This window comes from Eucyclogobius newberryi, unplaced genomic scaffold (genome assembly GCF_026437365.1).
Source record: "Eucyclogobius newberryi isolate DKJ021-1_F unplaced genomic scaffold, fEucNew1.0.hap1 SCAF_2, whole genome shotgun sequence".
Lineage (NCBI taxonomy): Eukaryota > Metazoa > Chordata > Actinopteri > Gobiiformes > Gobiidae > Eucyclogobius > Eucyclogobius newberryi.
The window spans coordinates 51,682,030-51,691,382 of NW_027315834.1; positions in this window are offsets into that span (position 1 = coordinate 51,682,030).

Sequence of the window (9,353 nt, forward strand, 5' to 3'; positions counted from 1 at the left end):
AAGCGGTCCCTCGCCTCACGTGATCTGGTGGGTTATACTGAGTCTAACACTGCTGTGCCACATGCTGTCTCTCTGATTACCCTAACCCTAACCCTCTGCTTCACCATGGCTCAGATATAACACCGTTCTCCTTGAATTGTCTAATGTCACAGTAAAACGGTGTACACAGCTGAACCCTGCCACACTCTTGCTCACTTCCTGATGAAGGGGAAGCTCACTGTTGCATATCCACAATGGAACAGCTGTGCACCCTGAGACCGGATCTGAAAGAAGAGCCACTTGCTAACTCTGATTTGGTTTTGTATGTAGATGGATCAGCGTCTCGAGACGTTAACACTGGACAGAAGCGTGTTGGCTTTGCTGTATGTTCTGAGTGAGAGGTTGTGGCGTCAGGCCCACTGCTTCCCATTTCTAGCACAGACTGCAGAATTGGTGGCTCTGACAGCCGCATGCACATTGGCGAAGGGTCAGTCTGTCACAATTTTCACAGATTCTCGATATGCGGGGTTGTGGCGACACAGGAACTTTTTGAAATCGGAGAATCAGGTAAGCCTATTCTGAACTCTACCCAGGTTGCAGAACTCGTGGAGGCGATTTTGCTGCCATCTGATATTGCCATATGCAAATGTCAGCTCACACTAATAGAGATGACCCAATTTCACAGGGAAACAGCAGAGCGGACGCAGCAGCCAAGGCCGCGTCTTATCTCTGCAGACAAGAGCAAAATGACTGTTTTGTGTCTTATAACACTTCTCTTCCAGAGTCCTTATCAGCCAGGCAGGAATTCTCCACGACAGAGGAAATCTCTGTGTGGAAGAAGGCGGGGGCTGAAAAGTGTGATGGCATATGGGTTGGGCCTAATAAAAAACCCTGCTTACCTGAACATTTTTTCAGGCAGATGGCGCTGATCTCACATGGACGGGACCATGCGTCAAAGGGGGAAATGGTAACTGCTGTGGGACAGAATTGGTTCACAAAAGGTTTTACCATTTATGCCCTAATGTTTTGTCAATCTTGTGCTATTTGTTTAAACAATAATCCAGGTAGGACGAAACAAATCCCACAGGCAGCACACCCACCGCCAGAAAGACCTTTTGGGCATATGCAAATGGATTTCATTGAGCTTAATCCATCAGAAGGCAAGACATTCTGTTTTGTGTTTGTTGACATCTGGTCACGTTACGTGGAGGCGTTTCTGTGCAAACATGCCTCCAGCAACGTGGTAGTTAAAGCTCTGATCACAGCGATTGTACCTGGGGGCATTCCTGAAAAAGTGACAATGGAAGCCATTTCGTAGCAAAAGTGGTAGAGGAGGTGGGTCAATTTCTGGGCATTGATTTCCGTAAACATACTTCTTATCACCCAGAATCTTGTGGCCTTGCAGAACGATGCAACGGGACGATTAAAACAAAACTGACCAAAATATGTGAGCAAACTGGACTCTCCTGGGTTAAGGTGCTGCCACTGACGTTGTACATGAGAATGCGGGTACAGGCAAGATGTAACATGAGTCCATTTGAAATTCTGTTTGCCCGCCCACCTAACATAGGCTTAGGCCCAGCTCCGCCACGAGATTTGTCCGATTCCTCCCTGTGTGATGACTCTATGTTGGCGTACTGTGAAGAATTGGATGACCAGTTGTCCTCAATTTCTGCACAGGTGAAAGCCGCTCTCCCAAAGGCAGCAGAAGCTTTCCTTCACAACTTCAAACCAGGGGACTGGATCCTGGTCGGAGAGCCCAGGCGCAAACACTGGAGGTCGATACGCTGGTTGGGGCCATTCCAAGTTCTCCTCATCACTCACACCGCAGTGAAAGTCGCAGAACGGGGCACCTGGGTTCACGCATCTCACTGCCGAGCCATCTTCAGCTCATCTGCGGAGATCAACGACAACGCGGGTGTCGGTCCACTCGTGGGTCAGACACAAGGGGCGACCACTGAGGACGTCGTCGGACCTTTGAATTGCAACGATCTCAAGTTCTCAAGTTCGAGAAAGTGGGAGTCCGAGGTCGTAAAGCTCGAAAGGCACCAGAGCCCACCGATCGAGTGCTCCGAGCACGTGGCATGGTGCCAAAACCCAGCGCGGTTTAAAGCTCCACGTTCTTCTGCATTGTTTGGTAATATCTACACAAACACTGTCTTCATCGTCTTCATGATTCCTGAGGCACACCCAGCTCTTCCTGGGGGGAGGAGTCCCCCGGAGCGTCAGAGCTCTAAATGGTATCTGACCGACAGAAAGGTCGAGCTCAACATCAGGTTGCTGAATTATAGAACAATCGATTTATACACTGTTTGTGTCAGTAGTTCTGGCGTTGGGAATAGTGTGGTTTTTCACTCTGCCTAGCTGGGCGTGGCCCCACAGAGAACACAGATTAGACCGTAACACTCGTACGCTGCATTATGACGACACACCCAAGATCGAGTCTCTTACATACATTTATAACCATTCCACCGTCTATACACTAAACTATTGGTATCGATATGCTAAATATGTAGCCGACAGTCACAAGCGGAAAAATTGTTATGTATGTACACACATGCCCATGGCAACCAACTCTCCACACATGCTCCCTCTTCCTGTGCCTGACTTATCCAACATTTTATCTGACACTAATTTCTCTAGATAATGTTCAACTTCTGAGTAGGATAGTTTGGTCTGCGTGGAGAGCGGTGATTCCTCTTGTCTCACGCAAGACTAAGATCATCCGACCTCAAATTAACATCAAACCTGAACTGGGACCGCTCTTTGGACCAGTCCACATTCAACCTGGCTCTAAATTTACATGCTTTGCACAGACTATTACATCCACCTCATCTGTCGGCCCAGGATCTGAACTTAAACCACACCACGTAGGACAAATTCCTGATTTATTTTGTTCCACAGTGTATGTCCCGTGCACTTAGGGGATAGTACCCACCTGAACACATCTCAGGCGGGCCCCGGAACCACATGTGCATCGTACTACACTGTACCAGACATTTTAGGGACCGTTCCGATAGAGGAGTACATGTTTCTTTGTGGATATTACATGTATGAATGTCTTCCAGCGGGACGGGTGGGACGCTGCGCTGATGTGATTCCTTCAGATCATTCATACATAATATCTGGCACACCTCATTTCACACACAGGGCCCAAAGGGATCTGCCACCTCATGATGCTGTTTGGGGGTCTGATGTGCCAGATGACCATCAAATTTGGACAATGGGGGAAAAAGTTCTATTGACATTGTTCCCAAGTGTAGGAAGGTAAACTGATGTTGCGTGTGGAGACTCTCAGCTATAGATTTACTTATTTTATCGACACAACATTAGCTACTTTTAAGATAAGATAAGATATTCCTTTATTGTCCCACATGGGGAAATTTCATTGATGCAACGCAGGTAGATACAGAGGTAGATACAGAAGAACAGATCACTCATAGGAAGTTTGAAGTTTTTGAGGCAGAGAGAGAGGAGATGCAGGCTCTTCGCGCAGTAGCACTTCAAAATCGTATCGTGCTCGATCAGATAACAGCCTCCAATGGGGGGGGTGTGCACAGATAACAGCCTCCAGTGGGAGGGGGGTGTGCACAGATAACAGCCTCCAGTGGGGGGGGGTGCACTTTACTAAAAGGGAGCTGCTGTACCTACATTCCTGCTAATGATGAGGATGGGGGTGCGATCCAACAGGGACTCGCATATTTGACCAAAACTCCGTAATCTCATGGAATCTGAAACTGTCACTGCCACTCACCCTTTTCTGTGTTAGGATGGGCTCTTACTTCCTGGCGTGACTCATACATTTCAGCATTATTGTAGGGGTGATCTTGATTCTGTTTTCTTGTGTTCTCCTGGGTTTGTTCAAAGCGATCGGTAAAATGGTTTCTGCTCACGATGTGTCTGTTCAGGTTCCAGGGCCAGATAGAGACACAGGCGACATTAGTGATTCAGATGATGATTCAATCATCAAGGGAATGAGACCTTAAGCCAATCACGGCATGAACAAGAGGCAAATTTAACCATTTTATCTATTTATTTTAAACTGTTTAGAATTGACTGATTTAAGGGGAAATTGTAATGAGTTAATTTAAGACAAGATAGAGACCAAAGTAGAGATGCACCGATCAATCGGCCGCCGATTTAAAAAGCCGGTTTTATGCTGAATCGGCCAGAATCGGTGACCGGCCGGTCCATGTCGTAATTGCCGGTTTTCGGCCGATCCAAACTGACCCGCATGCGCGGTGCGCAGCAGCTCAACGCGCCCAGCGCTAAACAGCTAAAAACTACAAGACTCTTTCAGAGCGCGGCGGCCAAAGTGTCCACTTTACATTCAAGTCTATGTAAACGCGCGTCGAACACTTCCTGTGTTTCCCGCGGCGCGAGTCCTGCTTTTTCGGCGCGGCGCGCGGCGCAGAGGGTGCGTTTTGGTGTTTTCCGCTCTAGACGCTTTGACAGGCGCAGAAGCTTCAAAGCGTTAAAATTGTTCGTGGCAGAAAAGTTCAGATTTGTTCAACTTTGGTGGAACAAGAAGGACGAGCCTGGAGGAGGATCAGAGGAGACTGGACTGTGGGTCAGTTATTATAACTTTGAGACAATTACAATCTACGTGTTGATAGTTGATGCGTCAAAATAATTTGCGCTGGTTTGTGTTTGACGAGTTCATGTGTTTATTCAGAGTTATCTACAGAAGAGTCGGGACACATGAAGGGGCCAGAAGACAGAGGACATGTGCAGAAGAGCAGGGACACATGAAGGAGACAGAAGACAGAGGACATGTGCAGAAGAGCAGGGACACATGAAGGAGACAGAAGACATGTGCAGAAGAGCAGGGACACATGAAGGAGACAGAAGACAGAGGACATGTGCAGAAGAGTCGGGACACATGAAGGAGACAGAAGACAGAGGACATGTGCAGAAGAGCAGGGACACATGAAGGAGACAGAAGACAGAGGACATGTGCAGAAGAGCAGGGACACATGAAGGAGACAGAAGACAGAGGACATGTGCAGAAGAGTCAAGACACATGAAGGAGACAGAAGACAGAGGACATCTGCAGAAGAGCAGGGACACATGAAGGAGACAGAAGATAGAGGACATGTGCAGAAGAGCAGGGACACATGAAGGAGACAGAAGACAGAGGACATGTGCAGAAGAGTCGGGACACATGAAGGAGACAGAAGACAGAGGACATGTGCAGAAGAGCAGGGACACATGAAGGAGACAGAAGACAGAGGACATGTGCAGAAGAGTCGGGACACATGAAGGAGACAGAAGACATCTGCAGAAGAGCAGGGACACATGAAGGAGACAGAAGACAGAGGACATCTGCAGAAGAGTAGGGACACATGAAGGAGACAGAAGACAGAGGACATGTGCAGAAGAGCAGGGACACATGAAGGAGACAGAAGACAGAGGACATGTGCAGAAGAGCAGGGACACATGAAGGAGACAGAAGACAGAGGACATGTGCAGAAGAGTCGGGACACATGAAGGAGACAGAAGACAGAGGACATGTGCAGAAGAGCAGGGACACATGAAGGAGACAGAAGACAGAGGACATGTGCAGAAGAGTCGGGACACATGAAGGAGACAGAAGACAGAGGACATGTGCAGAAGAGCAGGGACACATGAAGGAGACAGAAGACAGAGGACATGTGCAGAAGAGTCGGGACACATGAAGGAGACAGAAGACAGAGGACATGTGCAGAAGAGCAGGGACACATGAAGGAGACAGAAGACAGAGGACATGTGCAGAAGAGTCGGGACACATGAAGGAGACAGAAGACAGAGGACATGTGCAGAAGAGTCGGGACACATGAAGGAGACAGAAGACAGAGGACATGTGCAGAAGAGCAGGGACACATGAAGGAGACAGAAGACAGAGGACATGTGCAGAAGAGTCGGGACACATGAAGGAGACAGAAGACAGAGGACATGTGCAGAAGAGCAGGGACACATGAAGGAGACAGAAGACAGAGGACATGTGCAGAAGAGTCGGGACACATGAAGGAGACAGAAGACAGAGGACATGTGCAGAAGAGCAGGGACACATGAAGGAGACAGAAGACAGAGGACATGTGCAGAAGAGTCGGGACACATGAAGGAGACAGAAGACAGAGGACATGTGCAGAAGAGCAGGGACACATGAAGGAGACAGAAGAAGCAGCAGCAGGGCTGTCAGAAGAGTTAGTAGTTGTTGTTGTTCTGCTGCTCAACTAGCAGAGCTAAGCTACGAGCTAATGCTAACAATAGATCTCATCCTCCTGAAATGAGACTTTAAAAAGACTTTGATGCATTTGAGACAAACATGACGTAGAAACAAAACTTAAATGACTCCAACAGTGAAATGAGTGACGACAATTTAATGTCAGGACTATTGTCCCACAGCCTCAAAGACATGTCCACACAATCACTGTGCTCTAGAATCTATAGTGCACTAGAATCTATAGTGCTCTAGAATCTATAGTGCACTAGAATCTATAGTGCTCTAGAATCTATAGTGCTCTAGAATCTATAGTGCTCAGGTCATTGTGCTTCTAGTGAGTGTGTGAAGTTTTCAGAGCTGATGAAACTGTAAAATGATATTGGAACATAAATGTGCCTCATTAAATAAACTGTATTATAATAGTAAAAGTTTGAATAATATTGCAGTAAATGTACTGGGCTCAAATATAACTGCAGTACAATGTTCTTTAAGATCTGGATTTGCCTTCAGACCTCCCTGTTGCTCCTGCTCCTGTTGCTCCTGCTCCTGTTGCTCCTCCTCCTGTTGCCCCTGCCCCTGTTGTCCCTGCCCCTGCTGCTCCTGCCCCTGCTGCTCCTGCTGCTTCAGGGGATGCTGGTCCTTCTGCTGCTCCCACAGGTGTAAAAGCATTTGGTTGGATTACAATTTGTCTTTTAGCCTGTGTCATCTAAATTGCAATGTGTGTTTTTTTTGTAGAACCACGAGGAAGAGGACCTGGAGCCAGAGTCCTCCAGCTTTGAGAGGAGGTCCTGGAGCCAGAGTCCTCCAGCTTTGAGAGGAGGTCCTGGAGCCAGAGTCCTCCAGCTTTGAGAGGGAGGTCCTGGAGCCAGAGTCCTCCAGCTTTGAGAGGAGGTCCTGGAGCCAGAGTCCTCCAGCTTTGAGAGGAGGTCCTGGAGCCAGAGTCCTCCAGCTTTGAGAGGGAGGTCCTGGAGCCAGAGTCCTCCAGCTTTGAGAGGAGGACCTGGAGCCAGAGTCCTCCAGCTTTGAGAGGAGGTCCTGGAGCCAGAGTCCTCCAGCTTTGAGAGGAGGACCTGGAGCCAGAGTCCTCCAGCTTTGAGAGGAGGACCTGGAGCCAGAGTCCTCCAGCTTTGAGAGGAGGACCTGGAGCCAGAGTCCTCCAGCTTTGAGAGGGAGGTCCTGGCAGCGCTCTGGGACTGACCCTCCTCATGTTCCACCTGCTTCCTCTCCTGCAGAAGGTTCCAGCTCATTCAAAAGAATGTGTAAAATTACAAATATATAAATTACTATATGAAAATAGTTCATTTGAACCATTGGAGCTGCATCTTCTGCAGGAGACATGTCTCCTTTGTCCTCTGTGTCCCCCACTCTTCTCCAGGCCATATATTAGTTAGTATATAGTTCTGTATTTATATATTATTTTTTATATATAGTTATTTATTTTTCTATTTTTCCACAAAATAAATTACATTTTATATTATAAACGTGTGTCCTGTATACATGCAACGTTTTCATATAATACTGAGGAGTTTGTGGGAAAATCAGTGGCTAGATAGAAAATCGGTATCGGAAAAATCGGTTTTGGCAGGTCAGACCTCCTTAAAAACCGGAAATCGGTATCGGCCAGGAATTTTGGAATTGGTGCATCTCTAGACTAAAGTCTTTATTTGATGATATTAATTGAGCATTATTTTCCAGAAGTCAGCGTCTGAGGGAGTCGGATCCCTCATTCACTGTGGAACTCCTCCAGGTTTCTACTTCATCCCAAAGAGGTTTTGTAGTTTTTTCTGGCCGAGAAGGAGGGTCTAAGGACAGAAGGAGGGTCTAAGGACAGAAGGAGGGTCAAAGGACAGAAGGAGGGTCTAAGGACAGAAGGAGGGTCTAAGGACAGAAGGAGGGTCTAAGGACAGAAGGAGGGTCTAAGGACAGAAGGAGGGTCTAAGGACAGAAGGAGGGTCTAAGGACAGAAGGAGGGTCTAAGGACAGAAGGAGGGTCTAAGGACAGAAGGAGGGTCTAAGGACAGAAGGAGGGTCTAAGGACAGAAGGAGGGTCTAAGGACAGAAGGAGGGTCTAAGGACAGAAGGAGGGTCTAAGGACAGAAGGAGGGTCTAAGGACAGAAGGAGGGTCTAAGGACAGAAGGAGGGTCTAAGGACAGAAGGAGGGTCTAAGGACAGAAGGAGGGTCTGAGGACAGAGGAATTTTTAAAAAAAATTTTATTAAGAATTTTATGAAAATTTTTATTAATCATTTTTTACTATTCATTTTATTATTCTTACTCATTTTCCCATTATTAATCTTTATTATTAATATGAATTTTATATTCTGATTAGTCTAATTTTGTGGTAATGTGAGGATGAGATACTCGTCCCAATGAGTGAAGGTTTCTCCTCTGAAAGGTTTTGCTTCACCTAATGTTTAACATACATTTATATTTACAATTTTCTTAGATTTTTAGGGGCAATTAACTGATGATATGATGTATAATAAAACAGGGGTTTAAAATAATCATAAGAGGGGAATTGTAATGGAAAATAGGTCATGTCATGTCATTTCGATGTCGTTTTAGGCCATGACACTTCATTTAAAATTCTATGTTGTTTTTCTGTGTGTAGATGAGATAAGAATATTGGTTCTTGATTAGTACGGTTAGTCCGGCGCCTCTGGATCAGCCAGGATCAGGCCATTTAATGCGTCAGGACGATGATTATGTGTCAAGTCACCTGCGATTGAGGGTCAGGTCACCTCTGAATGAGAGGCTTGAATCTTTGCATCCGTGATGGTTGTTCAGAATAGTTAGAATGAATCAAACGTTTTATCCCTGTCAGTACAATTCTAATACAGAGATAACAGAGCGCTTACCATCTGTCCCCATCGAACGTGATCGGCGACTTACACGGGCACTTCCGGACGCACCGCTTTCCCTGCTCTGCTCGTTCATTTATAGCATTTTGATATAGCATGCAAAAATGAGGTCACGCCTCATTGGTCCTCAGCGTTTCTCCACTGGCCGTTTTCACACGTAGATGTCCTTAAGGTCTGCAGTGTGTCCAGCACCGGGGTCTCCCTCATCAGAGTGTCTTTAGAGGAACAATGGAGTATGTGTTCCCATGTGCATGTGAGGGTTCTTCATAATATATCAAATATAGTTTAATACAGTCTCGTAAAATGAA